The sequence below is a fragment of the Oncorhynchus masou genome, chromosome 24, assembly GCF_036934945.1.
Source record: "Oncorhynchus masou masou isolate Uvic2021 chromosome 24, UVic_Omas_1.1, whole genome shotgun sequence".
In the NCBI taxonomy this organism is placed as follows: Eukaryota; Metazoa; Chordata; class Actinopteri; order Salmoniformes; family Salmonidae; genus Oncorhynchus; species Oncorhynchus masou.
The window spans coordinates 632,290-652,125 of record NC_088235.1 but is presented as its reverse complement, the minus strand read 5'-3'; the positions used below and the strand labels follow the sequence as shown (position 1 = coordinate 652,125).

Here is a 19,836-nt window from a genome sequence, read left to right as displayed (position 1 = left end):
TAACAGTATGGAGGGTAACAGTATGGAGGGTAACAGTATGGAGGGTAACAGTATAGATAACAGTATGGAGGGTAACAGCATGGAGGGTAACAGTATGGAGGGTAACAGTATGGAGGGTAACAGTATGGAGGGTAACAGTATGGAGGGTAACAGTATGGAGGGTAACAGTAGGAGGGTAACAGTATGGAGGGTAACAGTATGGAGGGTAACAGTATAGATAACAGTATGGAGGGTAACAGTATGGAGGGTAACAGTATGGAGGGTAACAGTATAGATAACAGTATGGAGGGTAACAGCATGGAGGGTAACAGTATGGAGGGTAACAGTATGGAGGGTAACAGCATGGAGGGTAACAGTATGGAGGGTAACAGTATGGAGGGTAACAGTATGGAGGGTAACAGTATGGAGGGTAACAGTAGGAGGGTAACAGTATGGAGGGTAACAGTATGGAGGGTAACAGTATGGAGGGTAACAGTATAACAGGAGGGTAACAGTATGGAGGGTAACAGTATGGAGGGTGGAGGGTAACAGTATGGAGGGTAACAGTATGGAGGGTAACAGTATGGAGGGTAACAGTATGGAGGGTAACAGTATGGAGGGTAACAGTATGGAGGGTAACAGTATGGAGGGTAACAGTATGGAGGGTAACAGTATGGAGGGTAACAGTATGGAGGGTAACAGTATGGAGGGTAACAGTATGGAGGGTAACAGTATGGAGGGTAACAGTATGGAGGGTAACAGTATGGAGGGTAACAGTATGGAGGGTAACAGTATGGAGGGTAACAGCATGGAGGGTAACAGGGAGGGTAACAGCATGGAGGGTAACAGTATAGAGTGTAACAGTATGGAGGGTAACAGTATGGAGGGTAACAGTATGGAGGGTAACAGTATGGAGGGTAACAGTATAGATAACAGTATGGAGGGTAACAGTATGGAGGGTAACAGTATGGAGGGTAACAGTATGGAGGGTAACAGTATGGAGGGTAACAGTATGGAGGGTAACAGCATGGAGGGTAACAGTATGGAGGGTAACAGCATGGAGGGTAACAGTATGGAGGGTAACAGTATGGAGGGTAACAGCATGGAGGGTAACAGTATGGAGGGTAACAGTAGGAGGGTAACAGTATGGAGGGTAACAGTATGGAGGGTAACAGTATGGAGGGTAACAGTATGGAGGGTAACAGTATGGAGGGTAACAGTATGGAGGGTAACAGCATGGAGGGTAACAGTATGGAGGGTAACAGTATGGAGGGTAACAGCATGGAGGGTAACAGTATGGAGGGTAACAGTATGGAGGGTAACAGTATGGAGGGTAACAGTATGGAGGGTAACAGTATGGAGGGTAACAGTATGGAGGATAACAGTATAGATAACAGCATGGAGGGTAACAGTATAGAGTGTAACAGTATGGAGGGTAACAGTATGGAGGGTAACAGTATGGAGGGTAACAGTATGGAGGATAACAGTATAGATAACAGTATGGAGGGTAACAGTATGGAGGGTAACAGTATGGAGGATAACAGCATGGAGGGTAACAGTATAGATAACAGCATGGAGGGTAACAGTATGGAGGGTAAAAGTATGGAGAGTAACAGTATGGAGGGTAACAGCATGGAGGGTAACAGTATGGAGGGTAACAGTATGGAGGGTAACAGTATGGAGGGTAACAGCATGGAGGGTAACAGTATGGAGGGTAACAGTATGGAGGGTAACAGTATGGAGGGTAACAGTATGGAGGGTAACAGTATGGAGGGTAACAGTATGATAACAGTATGGAGGGTAACAGTATGGAGGGTAACAGTATGGAGGGTAACAGTATAACAGTATGGAGGGTAACAGTATGGAGGGTAACAGTATGGAGGGTAACAGTATGGAGGGTAACAGTATGGAGGGTAACAGTATGGAGGGTAACAGTATGGAGGGTAACAGTATGGAGGGTAACAGTATGGAGGGTAACAGTATGGAGGGTAACAGTATGGAGGGTAACAGCATGGAGGGTAACAGTATGGAGGGTAACAGTATGGAGGGTAACAGTATGGAGGGTAACAGTATGGAGGGTAACAGTATGGAGGGTAACAGTATGGAGGGTAACAGTATGGAGGGTAACAGTATGGAGGGTAACAGTATGGAGGGTAACAGTATGGAGGGTAACAGTATGGAGGGTAACAGCATGGAGGGTAACATGGAGGGTAACAGTATGGAGGGTAACAGTATGGAGGGTAACAGTATGGAGGGTAACAGTATGGAGGGTAACAGTATGGAGGGTAACAGTATGGAGGGTAACAGTATGGAGGGTAACAGTATGGAGGGTAACAGTATGATAACAGTATGGAGGGTAACAGGGAGGGTAACAGTATAGATAACAGTATGGAGGGTAACAGCATGGAGGGTAACAGTATGGAGGGTAACAGTATGGAGGGTAACAGTATGGAGGGTAACAGTATGGAGGGTAACAGTATGGAGGGTAACAGTATGGAGGGTAACAGTATGGAGGGTAACAGCATGGAGTGTAACAGTATGGAGGGTAACAGCATGGGGGGTAACAGCATGGAGGGTAACAGTATGGAGGGTAACAGTATGGAGGGTAACAGTATGGAGGGTAACAGTATGGAGGGTAACAGTATGGAGGGTAACAGTATGGAGGGTAACAGTAGGAGGGTAACAGTATGGAGGGTAACAGTATAGATAACAGTATGGAGGGTAACAGTATGGAGGGTAACAGTATGGAGGGTAACAGTATGGAGGGTAACAGCATGGAGGGTAACAGTATGGAGGGTAACAGCATGGAGGGTAACAGTATGGAGGGTAACAGTATGGAGGGTAACAGTATGGAGGGTAACAGCATGGAGGGTAACAGTATGGAGGGTAACAGTATGGAGGGTAACAGTATGGAGGGTAACAGTATGGAGGGTAACAGTATGGAGGGTAACAGTACAGATAACAGTATGGAGGGTAACAGTATGGAGGGTAACAGTATGGAGGGTAACAGCATGGAGGGTAACAGTATGGAGGGTAACAGCATGGAGGGTAACAGCATGGAGGGTAACAGTATGGAGGGTAACAGTATGGAGGGTAACAGTATGGAGGGTAACAGTATGGAGGGTAACAGCATGGAGGTTAACAGTATGGAGGGTAACAGTATGGAGGGTAACAGTATGGAGGGTAACAGTATGGAGGGTAACAGTATGGAGGGTAACAGTATGGAGGGTAACAGTAAGGGTAACAGTATGGAGGGTAAGAGTATGGAGGGTAACAGTATGGAGGGTAACAGTATGGATGGTAACAGTATGGAGGGTAACAGCATGGAGGGTAACAGTATGGAGGGTAACAGTATGGAGGGTAACAGTATGGAGGGTAACAGTATGGAGGGTAACAGCATGGAGGGTAACAGTATGGAGGGTAACAGTATGGAGGGTAACAGTATGGAGGGTAACAGCATATGGAGGGTAACAGTATGGAGGGTAACAGTATGGAGGGTAACAGTATGGAGGGTAACAGTATGGAGGGTAACAGTATGGAGGGTAACAGTATGGAGGGTAACAGCATGGAGGGTAACAGTATAGATAACAGTATGGAGGGTAACAGTATGGAGGGTAACAGTATGGAGGGTAACAGTATGGAGGGTAACAGTATGGAGGGTAACAGTATGGAGGGTAACAGTATGGAGGGTAACAGTATGGAGGGTAACAGTATGGAGGGTAACAGTATGGAGGGTAACAGTATGGAGGGTAACAGCATGGAGGGTAACAGTATGGAGGGTAACAGTATGGAGGGTAACAGTATGGAGGGTAACAGCATGGAGGGTAACAGTATGGAGGGTAACAGTATGGAGGGTAACAGTATGGAGGGTAACAGTATGGAGGGTAACAGTATGGAGGGTAACAGTATGGAGGGTAACAGTATGGAGGGTAACAGTATGGAGGGTAACAGTATGGAGGGTAACAGTATGGAGGGTAACAGTATGGAGGGTAACAGTATGGAGGGTAACAGTATGGAGGGTAACAGTATGGAGGGTAACAGTATGGAGGGTAACAGTATGGAGGGTAACAGTATGGAGAACAGGGTAACAGTATGGAGGGTAACAGTATGGAGGGGGTAACAGTATGGAGGGTAACAGTATGGAGGGTAACAGTATGGAGGGTAACAGCATGGAGGGTAACAGTATGGAGGGTAACAGTATGGAGGGTAACAGTATGGAGGGTAACAGTATGGAGGGTAACAGTATGGAGGGTAACAGTATGGAGGGTAACAGTATGGAGGGTAACAGTATGGAGGGTAACAGTATGGAGGGTAACAGTATGGAGGGTAACAGTATGGAGGGTAACAGCATGGAGGGTAACAGTATGGAGGGTAACAGTATGGAGGGTAACAGTATGGAGGGTAACAGCATGGAGGGTAACAGTATGGAGGGTAACAGTATGGAGGGTAACAGTATGGAGGAGTAACAGTATGGAGGGTAACAGTATGGAGGGTAACAGTATGGAGGGTAACAGTATGGAGGGTAACAGTATGGAGGGTAACAGTATGGAGGGTAACAGTATGGAGGGTAACAGTAGGAGGGTAACAGTATGGAGGGTAACAGTATGGAGGGTAACAGTATAGATAACAGTATGGAGGGTAACAGCATGGAGGGTAACAGTATGGAGGGTAACAGTATGGAGGGTAACAGCATGGAGGGTAACAGTATGGAGGGTAACAGTATGGAGGGTAACAGTATGGAGGGTAACAGTATGGAGGGTAACAGTATGGAGGGTAACAGTATGGAGGGTAACAGTATGGAGGGTAACAGTATGGAGGGTAACAGTAGGAGGGTAACAGTATAGATAACAGTATGGAGGGTAACAGTATGGAGGGTAACAGTATGGAGGGTATATAGATAACAGTATGGAGGGTAACAGTATGGAGGGTAACAGTATATGGAGGGTAACAGGAGGGTATGGAGGAGTAACAGTATGGAGGGTAACAGTATGGAGGGTAACAGTATGGATGGAGGGTAACAGGTATGGAGGGTAACAGTATGGAGGAGGGTAACAGCATGGAGGGTAACAGTATGGAGGGTAACAGTATGGAGGGTAACAGTATGGAGGGTAACAGTATGGAGGGTAACAGTATGGAGGGTAACAGTATGGAGGGTAACAGTATGGAGGGTAACAGTATGGAGGGTAACAGTATGGAGGGTAACAGTATGGAGGGTAACAGTATGGAGGGTAACAGTATGGAGGGTAACAGCATGGAGGGTAACAGTATGGAGATAACAGTATGGAGGGTAACAGTATGGAGGGTAACAGTATAGATAACAGTATGGAGGGTAACAGTATGGAGGGTAACAGTATGGAGGGTAACAGTATGGAGGGTAACAGTATGGAGGGTAACAGTATGGAGGGTAACAGTATGGAGGGTAACAGTATGGAGGGTAACAGCATGGAGGGTAACAGCATGGAGGGTAACAGTATGGAGGGTAACAGTATGGAGGGTAACAGCATGGAGGGTAACATGGAGGGTAACAGTATATGGAGGGTAACAGTATGGAGGGTAACATATGGAGGGTAACAGTATGGAGGGTAACAGTATAACAGATAGGGTAACAGTATGGAGGGTAACAGTATGGAGGGTAACAGTATGGAGGGTAACAGTATGGATAACAGTATGGAGGGTAACAGTATGGAGGGTAACAGTATGGAGGGTAACAGTATGGAGGGTAACAGCATGGAGGGTAACAGTATGGAGGGTAACAGTATGGAGGGTAACAGTATGGAGGGTAACAGTATGGAGGGTAACAGTATGGAGGGTAACAGTATGGAGGGTAACAGTATGGAGGGTAACAGTATGGAGGGTAACAGTATGGAGGGTAACAGTATGGAGGGTAACAGTATGGAGGGTAACAGTATGGAGGGTAACAGTATGGAGGGTAACAGCATGGAGGGTAACAGTATGGAGGGTAACAGTATGGAGGGTAACAGTATGGAGGGTAACAGTATGGAGGGTAACAGTATGGAGGGTAACAGCATGGAGGGTAACAGTATGGAGGGTAACAGTATGGAGGGTAACAGCATGGAGGGTAACAGTATGGAGGGTAACAGTATGGAGGGTAACAGCATGGAGGGTAACAGTATGGAGGGTAACAGCATGGAGGGTAACAGTATGGAGGGTAACAGTATGGAGGGTAACAGTATGGAGGGTAACAGTATGGAGGGTAACAGTATGGAGGGTAACAGTATAGGTAACAGTATGGAGGGTAACAGTATGGAGGGTAACAGTATGGAGGGTAACAGTATGGAGGGTAACAGTATGGAGGGTAACAGTATGGATGGAGGTAACAGTATGGAGGGTAACAGTATGGAGGGTAACAGTATGGAGGGTAACAGCATGGAGGGTAACAGTATGGAGGGTAACAGTATGGAGGGTAACAGTATGGAGGGTAACAGTATGGAGGGTAACAGTATAACAGATGGTAACAGTATGGAGGGTAACAGTATAGATAACAGTATGGAGGGTAACAGTATGGAGGGTAACAGTATGGAGGGTAACAGTATGGAGGTAACAGTATGGAGGGTAACAGTATGGAGGGTAACAGTATGGAGGGTAACAGTATAGATAACAGTATGGAGGGTAACAGTATGGAGGGTAACAGTATAGATAACAGTATGGAGGGTAACAGTATGGAGGGTAACAGTATGGAGGGTAACAGGGTAACATATGGTAACAGTATGGAGGGTAAGTATAGATAACAGTATGGAGGGTAACAGCATGGAGGGTAACAGGAGGGTAACAGTATGGAGGGTAACAGTATAGATAACAGTATGGAGGGTAACAGTATGGAGGGTAACAGTATGGAGGGTAACAGTATAGATAACAGTATGGAGGGTAACAGTATGGAGGGTAACAGTATGGAGGGTAACAGGGTATAGATAACAGTATGGAGGGTAACAGTATGGAGGGTAACAGTATGGAGGGTAACAGCATATGGTAACAGTATGGAGGGTAACAGTATGGAGGGTAACAGTATGGAGGGTAACAGTATGGAGGGTAACAGTATGGAGGGTAACAGTATGGAGGGTAACAGTATGGAGGGTAACAGTATGGAGGGTAACAGTATGGATAACAGCAGTATGGAGGGTAACAGTATGGAGGGTAACAGTATAGATAACAGTATGGAGGGTAACAGCATGGAGGGTAACAGTATGGAGGGTAACAGTATGGAGGGTAACAGCATGGAGGGTAACAGTATGGAGGGTAACAGTATGGAGGGTGGTAACAGTATGGAGGGTAACAGCATGGAGGGTAACAGTATGGAGGGTAACAGTATGGAGGGTAACAGCATGGAGGGTAACAGTATGGAGGGTAACAGTATGGAGGGTATGGAGGGTAACAGTATGGAGGGTAACAGTATGGAGGGTAACAGTATGGAGGGTAACAGTATGGAGGGTAACAGTATGGATATATGGTAACAGTATGGAGGGTAACAGTATAGATAACAGTATGGAGGGTAACAGTATGGAGGGTAACAGTATGGAGGGTAACAGTATATATGGTAACAGTATGGAGGGTAACAGTATGGATAACAGTATGGAGGGTAACAGTATGGAGGGTATGGAGGGTAGTATAGATAACAGTATGGAGGGTAACAGTATGGAGGGTAACAGTATGGAGGGTAACAGTATGGAGGGTAACAGTATGGAGGGTAACAGTATGGAGGGTAACAGTATGGAGGGTAACAGTATGGAGGGTAACAGTATGGAGGGTAACAGCATGGAGGGTAAGGGTAACAGCATGGAGGGTAACAGCATGGAGGGTAACAGTATGGAGGGTAACAGTATGGAGGGTAACAGTATGGAGGGTAACAGCATGGAGGGTAACAGGGGAGGATAACAGTATGTTTAGGAGACATCAGAGGTAACTATGGAGTAGTCAAAATTCAAAGATTTGGATGGTTCATGTATAGATCCAGATTGTTTGATATTGATCAGTCATATGATTGATATTGATCATTTCTTCGATTGATATTGATAAGTCATGGATTGTATTGATAAGTCATGATTGATATTGAACAGTCATTGTATGGATAACAGTCATGATTGATATTGAGGGTAAGTCATGATTGATATTGATAAGTCATGATTGATATTGATAAGTCATGATTGATATTGATAAGTATGATTGATATTGATAAGTCATGATTGATATTGATCAGTTCTTCAATTGATATTGATAAGTCATGATTGGTATTGATAAGTATGGATTGATATTGGATAAGTCATGATTGATATTGAACAGTCATATGATCGATATTGATAAGTCATATGATTGATAGTGATAAGTCATGATTGATATTGATAAGTCGTGATTGATATTGATAAGTCATATGATTGATATTGATCAGTTCTTCGATTGATATTGATCAGTCATGTGATTGATATTGATAAGTCATGATTGATATTGATAAGTCATGATTGGTATTGATCAGCCATAGGATTGATATTGATCAGTTCTTCGATTGATATTGATCAGTCATGTGATTGATATTGATCAGTTCTTCGATTGATATTGATCAGTCATGTGATTGATATTGATCAGTTCTTCGATTGATATTGATCAGTCATTGATTGATATTGATCAGTCTTCGATTGATATTGATCAGTCATGATTGGTATTGATAAGTCATGATTGATATTGATAAGTCATGATTGATATTGATCAGTCATATGATTGATATTGATAAGTCATGATTGATATTGATAATCATGATTGATATTGATAAGTCATGATTGATATTGATAAGTCATGATTGATAGTGATAAGTCATGATTGATATTGATAAGTCATGATTGATATTGATAAGTCATGATTGATATTGATCAGTTCATCGATTGATATTGATCAGTCATGATTGATATTGATAAGTCATGATTGATATTGATAAGTCATGATTGGTATTGATAAGTCATGATTGATATTGATCAGTCATGATTGATATTGATAAGTCATGATTGATATTGATAACAGTTGGAGGGTAACAGATTGATATTGATCAGTCATGATTGATATTGATAAGTCATGATTGATATTGATAAGTCATGATTGATATTGATAAGTCATGATTGATATTGATCAGTCATATGATTGATATTGATCAGTCATGTGATTGATATTGATAAGTCATGATTGATATTGATAAGTCATGATTGGTATTGATAAGTCATTGATATTGATCAGTTCTTCGATTGATATTGATCAGTCATTTGATTGATATTGATCAGTTCTATCGATTGATATTGATAAGTCATGATTGATATTGATAAGTCATGATTGATATTGATAAGTCATGTGATTGATATTGATAAGTCATGATTGATATTGATAAGTCATGATTGATATTGATAAGTCATGATTGATATTGATAAGTCATGATTGATATTGATAAGTCATGATTGATAGTGATAAGTCATGATTGATATTGATAAGTCATGATTGATATTGATAAGTCATGATTGATATTGATAAGTCGTGATTGATATTGATAAGTCATGATTGATATTGATAAGTCATGATTGATATTGATAAGTCATGATTGATATTGATAAGTCATGATTGATATTGATAAGTCATGGTTGAGAGACAGGAAGTAGCTAAGGTACCAGTCACATCGTGTTATTTTGTCTCCTAAAATGCGGTGTCCCTGTGTGTGTGAGGGGTGATTACCTGACTGGCCAGTTTCTCATATTCCTCCATGAGGCTCTCATTCTCCTGGTTGACCCCCAGAACTGTACAGATACGATTAGCTGCTGTCTCCGCCTGTAGAGGCACACAGCAACGGGTCACATTACAGTCCCATCATTTGGCTAATTATATGGAAACCATCTGGACGGTGTGTGATGCTAATGTGATCTAGCACCCTAAAACAACGTGATGACAGCTAAGGTTTAAAATCCTAGTATTAATTGGTTATATTGTTTGGATAAAAAATATTTTAATGTTTCAGACAGGAACAAAAAGGGATCCATGTTAAAATATCCAATAGTAATTCATTATGTGGAACAGTATGGAGGGTACAATAATCACTCTGCAGTCCAAAACCACACACACATACACTCGAACGGTCTCTCTACCTGCTCTGCTCCAGCAAAAGCATGGTAGAAACAGGGACATAGGTCATGATAGCTCTCTGGAGGGGCTTATGGGGTGTTGAGGATGTCTGGAGTGGGGGGTAGATGAGAAGAAAAGAACAGAAAAGGAAAAGCTCTGAGATGGAAAGGAAGCTCTGAGATGGAAAGGAAGCTCTGAGATGACTATCACACTGGACGTTTACAGGTCAAGAGTATCAAACCAAACTGAGGACTGGTGAGGTTCAGTGGGTAAAACAAGGGAGAGCCTTGGAGGAGGGAACAGATGGAGAAACTTGGATATCATACTGGGTGAAGGGATTGATAGTGTGATCAGAGAGCAAGATTTGTGAGAATGGAGGGAACCAGTGAAGAACAGAACAGTCATGGAGGATAAATACAGATACATATATATTAGTTATTTGATTTTATCTTGTGGAGGGTCCTTTATCATTTTCAATTGATAAAAACAGAGGGAGATATTAACAGATGAGATTTGAGAGGGGAGAGAAACAGTCATGGATGGGTGAGGTTGATCTTAGTTTTAGGGTACAGAGATATTATATACCTATTGAGACAGTCAGACAGATCAGATTGATAGGGAGATCAGACATAATTGATATTGATTAGTCATATGAGAGAGAGAGAGAGAGAGAGAGAGAGAGTCATGGAGGGATACAGTCATGAGAGTAACAGTCATGATTGATAGGGAAGTCATGGAGGGAACAGATGGAGGGTCAGGAGTGACAGGAGAAAGAGAGATATTGAACAGATGAGGATAACAGTCATGATTGAGAGACAGGGAGGGTGGAGGAGAGATTGATAGAACAGAGAGAGAGATGAGACAGAGACAGATTGAGGATAAGTCTGATTGATTGATAAAAGATTGATGAGGTACAGTAGATTGATAAAATGAGGGTAACTGTAGATTCTTGAAAAGAGGTATTGTAGATTCTCCAAAAGAGTCATATTGATAGATTCTCCAAGAGGTAGTCATGTAGATTCTCCAAAAGAGGTCTGATAGATTCTCCAATATTGAGGTACTGTAGATTCTCCAATTGATATTGATTGTAGATTCTCCAAAAGAGGTACTGTAGATTCTCCAAAGAGGTACTGATAGATTCTCCAAGAGGTCCTGTAGATTCTCCAAAGAGGTACTGTAGATTCTCCAAAAGAGGTCATGTAGATTCTCCAAAAGATAAGTACTGATTGATATTGAAAAGAGGTATTGTAGATTCTCAATTGAATTGATAAGTCATGTAGATATTGATCCAATTGAATTGATAAGTACTTGATAGATTCTCCATTGATATTGATAAGTCATGATTGATTCTCCAAATATTGAGGTCAGATTGATTCTCCAATAGAGGTCTGTTGATTCTCCAAAAATGCGGTAGATTCTCCAAATATTGATAAGTCCTGTAGATTCTCCAAAAGAGGTCCTGTATTCTCCAAAAGAGGCTAGCTGATTGATTCCCCAAAAGAGGTCCGATTGATAGATTCTCCAAAAGAGCACGTACTGTAGATTCTCCAATTTGATATTGAGGTCTGATTGATTCTCCAAAAAGGTACAGTAGATTCTCCAAAATTGAGGTCCTGTTGATTCTCCAAAAGAGGTAATGTAGACATTCTCCAAAAGAGGTACTGTAGATTCTCCAAAAGAGGTATTGTAACCTTCTCCAAAATCATTGGTACTGTAGATTCTCCAAAAGGATACTGTAGATTCTCCAAAGATGGTATGTAGATTCTCAAAGTCATGAGGTACTGTAGATTCTCCAAATGTCTGAGGTACTGTAGATTCTCCAAAAGAGAACTGAAAGATTCTCCAAAAGAGGTCCTGTAGATTCTCCAAAAGGAAGTACTGTAGATTCTCCAAAAGAGTACCTGTAGATTCTCCAAACTGAGGACTGGTGAGATTCTCCAAAACAGGTACTGTAGATTCTCCAAAAGAGGTACTGTAGATTCTCCAAATTTGAGGTACTGTAGATTCTCCAAAAGAGGTACTGTAGATTCTCCAAGAGGTACTGTAGATTCTCAAAAAACATACTGTAGATTCTCCAAGAGGTACTGTAGATGCTCCAAAAGAGGGACTGTAGATTCTCCAAGAGGTACTGTAGATTCTCCAAAAGACGTACTGTAGATTCTCCAAAAGAGATATAGTATAATGATTATAATTCTTTATTTTTTAAAAAGAAGAAAAAAAGCTGGAGAAATTTGAGGAAAATATCAGTAAATAATCCTGTCACCTTCAGAGCCAAAGGTATGATAGAAACAGGATATACAGGCAATAATGGCCCTGTCATCAGGTCTGTTAAATACACTACATGACCAAAGGCACGTGAGACACCTGCTCCTCCAACATCTCATTCTAAAACCATGGGCATTAATATGGAGTTGGTCCCCCCTTTGCTGCTATAACAGCCTCCACTCTTCTGGGAAGGCTTTCCACTAGATGTTGAACATTGCTGCTATAACAGCCTCCACTCTTCTGGGAAGGCTTTCCACTAGATGTTGGAAAATTGCTGCTATAAGAGCCTCCACTCTTCTGGGAAGGCTTTCCACTAGATGTTGGAACATTGCTGCTATAACAGCCTCCACTGTAGACTCTTCTGGGAAGACTTTCCACTAGATGTTGGAACATTGCTGCTATAACAGCCTCCACTCTTCTGGGAAGGCTTTCTCACTAGATGTTGGAACATTGCTGCTAAACAGCCTCCACTCTTCTGAGGTAGGCTTTCCACTAGATGTTGTAGATTGCTGCTATAACAGCCTCCACTCTTCTGGGAAGGCTTTCCACTAGATGTTGGAAAATTGCTGCTATAACAGCCTCCACTCTTCTGGGAAGGCTTTCCACTAGATGTTGGAACATTGCTGCTATAACAGCCTCCACTCTTCTGAGGAAGATTTCCACTAGATGTTGGAACATTGCTGCTATAAGAGTCTCCACTCTTCTGGGAAGGCTTTCCACTAGATAATTGGAACATTGCTGCTATAACAGCCTCCACTCTTCTGGGAAGGCTTTCCACTAGATGTTGGAACATTGCTCCTATAACAGCCTCCAAAAGACTTCTGGGAAGCTTTCCACTAGATGTTGGAACATTGCTGCTATAACAGCCTCCACTCTTCTGGGAAGGCTTTCCACTAGATGTTGGAACATTGCTGCTATAACAGCCTCCACTCTTCTGGGAAGGCTTTCCACTAGGTCTGTTGGAACATTGCTGCTATAACAGCCTCCACTCTTCTGGGAAGGCATTCCACTAGATGTTGGAACATTGCTGCTATAACAGCCTCCACTCTTCTGGGAAGGCTTTCCACTAGATGTTGGAACAATGCTGCTATAACAGCCTCCACTCTTCTGGGAAGGCTTTCCACTAGATGTTGGAACATTGCTGCTATAACAGTCTCCACTCTTCTGGGAAGGCTTTCCACTAGATGTTGGAACATTGCTGCTATAACAGTCTCCACTCTTCTGGGAAGGCTTTCCACTAGATGTTGGAACATTGCTGCTATAACAGTTTCCACTCTTCTGGGAAGGCTTTCCACTGATGTTGGAACTTTGCTGCTATAACAGCCTCCACTCTTCTGGGAAGGCTTTCCACTAGATGTTGGAACATTGCTGCTATAACAGCCTCCACTCTTCTGGGAAGGCTTTCAACTAGATGTTGAACATTGCTGCTATAACAGCCTCCACTCTTCTGGGAAGGCTTTCCACTAGATGTTGGAACATTGCTGCTATAACAGCCTCCCTTCTGGGAAGGCTTTCCACTAGATGTTGGAACATTGCTGCTATAACAGCCTCCACTCTTCTGGGAAGGCTTTCCACTAGATGTTGGAACATTGCTGCTATAACAGCCTCCACTCTTCTGGGAAGGCATTCCACTAGATGTTGGAACATTGCTGCTATAACAGCCTCCACTCTTCTGGGAAGGCTTTCCACTAGATGTTGGAACATTGCTGCTATAACAGCCTCCACTCTTCTGGGAAGGCTTTCCACTAGATGTTGGAACATTGCTGCTATAACAGTCTCCACTCTTCTGGGAAGGCTTTCCACTAGATGTTGGAACATTGCTGCTATAACAGTCTCTGGCTTCTGCCAAGGCTTATTTCCACTAGATGTTGGAACATTGCTGCATAACAGTGACTCTTCTGGAAGGCTTTCCACTAGATGTTGGAACATTGCTGCTATAACAGCCTCCACTCTTCTGGGAAGACTTTCCACTAGATGTTGGAACATTGCTGCTAATAACAGCCTCCATTTCTTGATCCAAAACTTGCTGCTATAACAGCCTCCACTGGGGTTGAGGTCCTCTAGATGTTGGAACAATCTGCAAACCATTTCTGACAAACCTCCAACTCATCCAGGAAGGCTTTCCAACCTTCCCAGATGTTGGAACCCCGTTGCTCCGCCTTCTCCACTGGCTCCACTCTTCTGGCTACAAGAAGGTGCTTTCCTACTAGATGTTGGAACATTGCTGCCCTACACCCAAACAAGGGCACTGCTTCTACCTCAGGCCTGCTCGCTCTCCCTCTACAAGAACATTATTGAGCCCAGTCAAAACTGGCACTGATGGTGGAACAAACTCCTCAGGGACCTGGATCACACCTTCCGGAGACACCTGAAACCCCACCTTCCAAGGAATACCAATAGGATGTAATCCTTCACCATTAAATGATTTAGATGATACTATTGAAAGTGGCTGTTCCACTGGATGTCAGCTTTCACACCACTTGATCTCTGGATAAAGCCAAATGACTTAAATGTAAATGTAAATGGATCTCGCTTTGTGCACAGGGGCATTGTCATGCTGAAACAGGAAATGGCCTTCCCCAACTGTTGCCACACATTTGGAAGCACAGAATTGTCTAGAATGTCATTGTATGCTGTAGCATTAAGATTTCCCTTCACTGGAACTAATGGACCAACCATGAAAAACAGCCCCAGACCATTATTCCTCCTCCACCAAACTTTACAGTTGGCACTATGCATTCTCCCGGCATCCGCCAAACCCAGATTAGTCCGTCGACATATTAGACTGCACATTCCTCACTCGCTAGATTATTAAAGGGCAAGTTGGGCTATTAAAGGGGAATTACACAAGAACATCTCAATTTCATAGTTTTCTTCCAGACCTCAATGTTTTTTTTATTCAGATGTGATTTAAACATTGACTCAGAACATCCAATTTCGTTGTTTCTCTACGAATAATTGTAATTTTGAGAGTGAAAGACAAAAATAATCTAAAACCAGGAAAATTCTACCCAGGAAAAAACACAATTTGGGAAAATAGAAAACCTAATTTTTGGGGGGGGGGGAAATCACAGATTTTATAGGGCCAAAATCACAGATTTTATAGGTCCAAAATCACAGATTTTATAGGTCCAAAATCACAGATTTTATAGGGCCAAAATCACAGATTTTATAGGGCCAAAATCACAGATTTTATAGGGCCAAAATCACAGATTTTATAGGGCCAAAATCACAGATTTTATAGGGCCAAAATCACAGATTTTATAGGGCCAAAATCACAGATTTTATAGGTCCAAAATCACAGATTTTATAGGGCCAAAATCACAGATTTTATAGGGCCTCCTTTAGAGATGAACCATTATTTTAGCAGGTATATTGACAGAAAACATATCGCACTCCTTTCTCTTGTTCACTAAGGACTTGGGGAAGAGTTTCCTGGTGGAAAAAAATAGTAGCTTGCGAAAATGTTTGATTTAAAAAAAAAAGTAGCTCTCATATTAAAAAAGGTTGGAGACCCCTGATCTAAAATATTTACCTTCAGCTCCCAACATCTTGGGATGTCCAGGTATTTCTCTGCCACATCAAAGGCCAGGTTCAGATTACCCAGAGGGTCATCCTGGAGAGAGGAGATAGTAGAAGACATCATAACGAGACACGTCAACACACCGCTTCACTAACATATTCATCCACACTGTCTTCCACTCATCATCAATCATACTATTACCGTGTAACACAATACAGGCTAGTACATGCAAACAGTCTCAACATTCAACATGGCAACTCCAGGGGACATACAATTCATGAGTAGACCTTCGGCCTTGGTCCTTGACAAGGCTAGTCCTACCTTAAAGTACCAGGTGGTACGAACCAGGTGTTCTAATATCCCACATGGTACCAACCAGGTGTTCTAATATCCCAGGTGGTACCAACCAGGTGTTCTAATATCCCCAGATGGTACCAACCAGGTGTTCTAATATCCCAGGTGGTACCAACCAGGTGTTCTAATATCCCAGGTGGTACCAACCAGGTGTTCTAATATCCCAGATGGTACCAACCAGGTGTTCTAATATCCCCAGATGGTACCAACCAGGTGTTCTAATATCCCAGGTGGTACCAACCAGGTGTTCTAATATCCCACATGGTACCAACCAGGTGTTCTAATATCCCACATGGTACCAACCAGGTGTTCTAATATCCCAGGTGGTACCAACCAGGTGTTCTAATATCCCAGATGGTACCAACCAGGTGTTCTAATATCCCAGGTGGTACCAACCAGGTGTTCTAATATCCCAGGTGGTACCAACCAGGTGTTCTAATATCCCCAGGTGGTGTTCTAATATCAACCAGGTGTTCTAATATCCCAGGTGGTACCAACCAGGTGTTCTAATATCCCAGATGGTACCAACCAGGTGTTCTAATATCCCCACATGGTACCAACCAGGTGTTCTAATATCCCAGATGGTACCAACCAGGTGTTCTAATATCCCAGATGGTACCAACCAGGTGTTCTAATATCCCCACATGGTACCAACCAGGTGTTCTAATATCCCAGATGGTACCAACCAGGTGTTCTAATATCCCCAGATGGTACCAACCAGGTGTTCTAATATCCCAGATGGTACCAACCAGGTGTTCTAATATCCCCAGGTGGTACCAACCAGGTGTTCTAATATCCCAGATGGTACCAACCAGGTGTTCTAATATCCCAGATGGTACCAACCAGGTGTTCTAATATCCCAGATGGTACCAACCAGGTGTTCTAATATCCCAGGTGGTACCAACCAGGTGTTCTAATATCCCACATGGTACCAACCAGGTGTTCTAATATCCCCAGGTGGTACCAACCAGGTGTTCTAATATCCCAGATGGTACCAACCAGGTGTTCTAATATCCCCAGATGGTACCAACCAGGTGTTCTAATATCGCAGGTGGTACCAACCAGGTGTTCTAATATCCCAGATGGTACCAACCAGGTGTTCTAATATCCCCACATGGTACCAACCAGGTGTTCTAATATCGCAGGTGGTACCAACCAGGTGTTCTAATATCCCCCAGATGGTACCAACCAGGTGTTCTAATATCCCACATGGTACCAACCAGGTGTTCTAATATCCCCAGATGGTACCAACCAGGTGTTCTAATATCCCAGGTGGTACCAACCAGGTGTTCTAATATCCCAGATGGTACCAACCAGGTGTTCTAATATCCCAGATGGTACCAACCAGGTGTTCTAATATCCCACATGGTACCAACCAGGTGTTCTAATATCCTAGGTGGTACCAACCAGATATCCCCAGGGTACCAACCAGGTGTTCTAATATCCCAGGTGGTACCAACCAGGTGTTCTAATATCCCCAGATGGTACCAACCAGGTGTTCTACCAGATGGTACCAACCAGGTGTTCTAATATCCCAGATCCAACCAGGTGTTCTAATATCCCAGATGGTACCAACCAGGTGTTCTAATATCCCAGGTGGTACCAACCAGGTGTTCTAATATCCCCAGATGGTACCAACCAGGTGTTCTAATATCCCAGATGGTACCAACCAGGTGTTCTAATATCCCCAGATGGTACCAACCAGGTGTTCTAATATCCCCACATGGTACCAACCAGGTGTTCTAATATCGCAGGTGGTACCAACCAGGTGTTCTAATATCCCAGATGGTACCAACCAGGTGTTCTAATATCCCACATGGTACCAACCAGGTGTTCTAATATCCCAGGTGGTACCAACCAGGTGTTCTAATATCCCAGGTGGTACCAACCAGGTGTTCTAATATCCCAGGTGGTACCAACCAGTGTTCTAATATCCCAGATGGTACCAACCAGGTGTTCTAATATCCCAGATGGTACCAACCAGGTGTTCTAATATCCCAGATGGTACCAACCAGGTGTTCTAATATCCCAGATGGTACCAACCAGGTGTTCTAATATCCCAGATGGTACCAACCAGGTGTTCTAATATCCCAGATGGTACCAACCAGGTGTTCTAATATCCCAGATGGTACCAACCAGGTGTTCTAATATCCCAGATGGTACCAACCAGGTGTTCTAATATCCCAGATGGTACCAACCAGGTGTTCTAATATCCCAGATGGTACCAACCAGGTGTTCTAATATCCCAGATGGTACCAACCAGGTGTTCTAATATCCCCAGATGGTACCAACCAGGTGTTCTAATATCCCAGGTGGTACCAACCAGGTGTTCTAATATCCCAGGTGGTACCAACCAGGTGTTCTAATATCCCAGATGGTACCAACCAGGTGTTCTAATATCCCAGGTGGGTACCAACCAGGTGTTCTAATATCCCCAGATGGTACCAACCAGGTGTTCTAATATCGCAGATGGTACCAACCAGGTGTTCTAATATCCCCACATGTTACCAACCAGGTGTTCTAATATCCCCACATGGTACCAACCAGGTGTTCTAATATCCCAGGTGGTACCAACCAGGTGTTCTAATATCCCCATGGTACCAACCAGGTGTTCTAATATCCCCATGGTACCAACCAGGTGTTCTAATATCGCAGGTGGTACCAACCAGGTGCGTTCTAATATCCCAGATGGTACCAACCAGGTGTTCTAATATCCCAGGTGGTACCAACCAGGTGTTTTATCCCCACATGGTACCAACCAGGTGTTCTAATATCGCAGGTGGTACCAACCAGGTGTTCTAATATCCCAGATGGTACCAAAACTACAGGTGTTCTAATATCCCACATGGTACCTCGTAACCAGGTGTTCTAATATCCCCACATGGTACCAACCAGGTGTTCTAATATCGCAGGTGGTACCAACCAGGTGTTTAATATCCCAGATGGTACCAACCAGGTGTTCTAATATCCCCACATGGTACCAACCAGGTGTTCTAATATCCCAGATGGTACCAACCAGGTGTTCTAATATCCTGTGATGGTACCAACCAGGGAATAATATCCCAGATGGTACCAACCAGGTGTCTAATATCCCAGATGGTACCAACCAGGTGTTCTAATATCCCAGATGGTACCAACCAGGTGTTCTAATATCCCCACATGCTACCAACCAGGTGTTCTAATATCGCAGGTGGTACCAACCAGGTGTTCTAATATCCCAGATGGTACCAACCAGGTGTTCTAATATCCCCACATGGTACCAACCAGGTGTTCTAATATCCCAGATGGTACCAACCAGGTGTTCTAATATCCCACATGGTACCAACCAGGTGTTCTAATATCCCCACATGGTACCAACCAGGTGTTCTAATATCGCAGGTGGTACCAACCAGGTGTTCTAATATCCCAGATGGTACCAACCAGGTGTTCTAATATCCCCACATGGTACCAACCAGGTGTTCTAATATCCCAGATGGTACCAACCAGGTGTTCTAATATCCCAGATGGTACCAACCAGGTGTTCTAATATCGCAGGTGGTAATAATTCACATTTCCTGTTGCTTTTTCTCCTGGCTCGGTTTATATAGTTGTTATAGCTTGGTTTATATAGT

General features: G+C 43.2%; 1 pseudogene; it reads right to left on the bottom strand.

The window, feature by feature from the left end:
• Positions 1-19,836, bottom strand: part of LOC135513352 (alpha-actinin-2-like) — a 104,599-nt pseudogene that overhangs the window by 77,130 nt on the left and 7,633 nt on the right.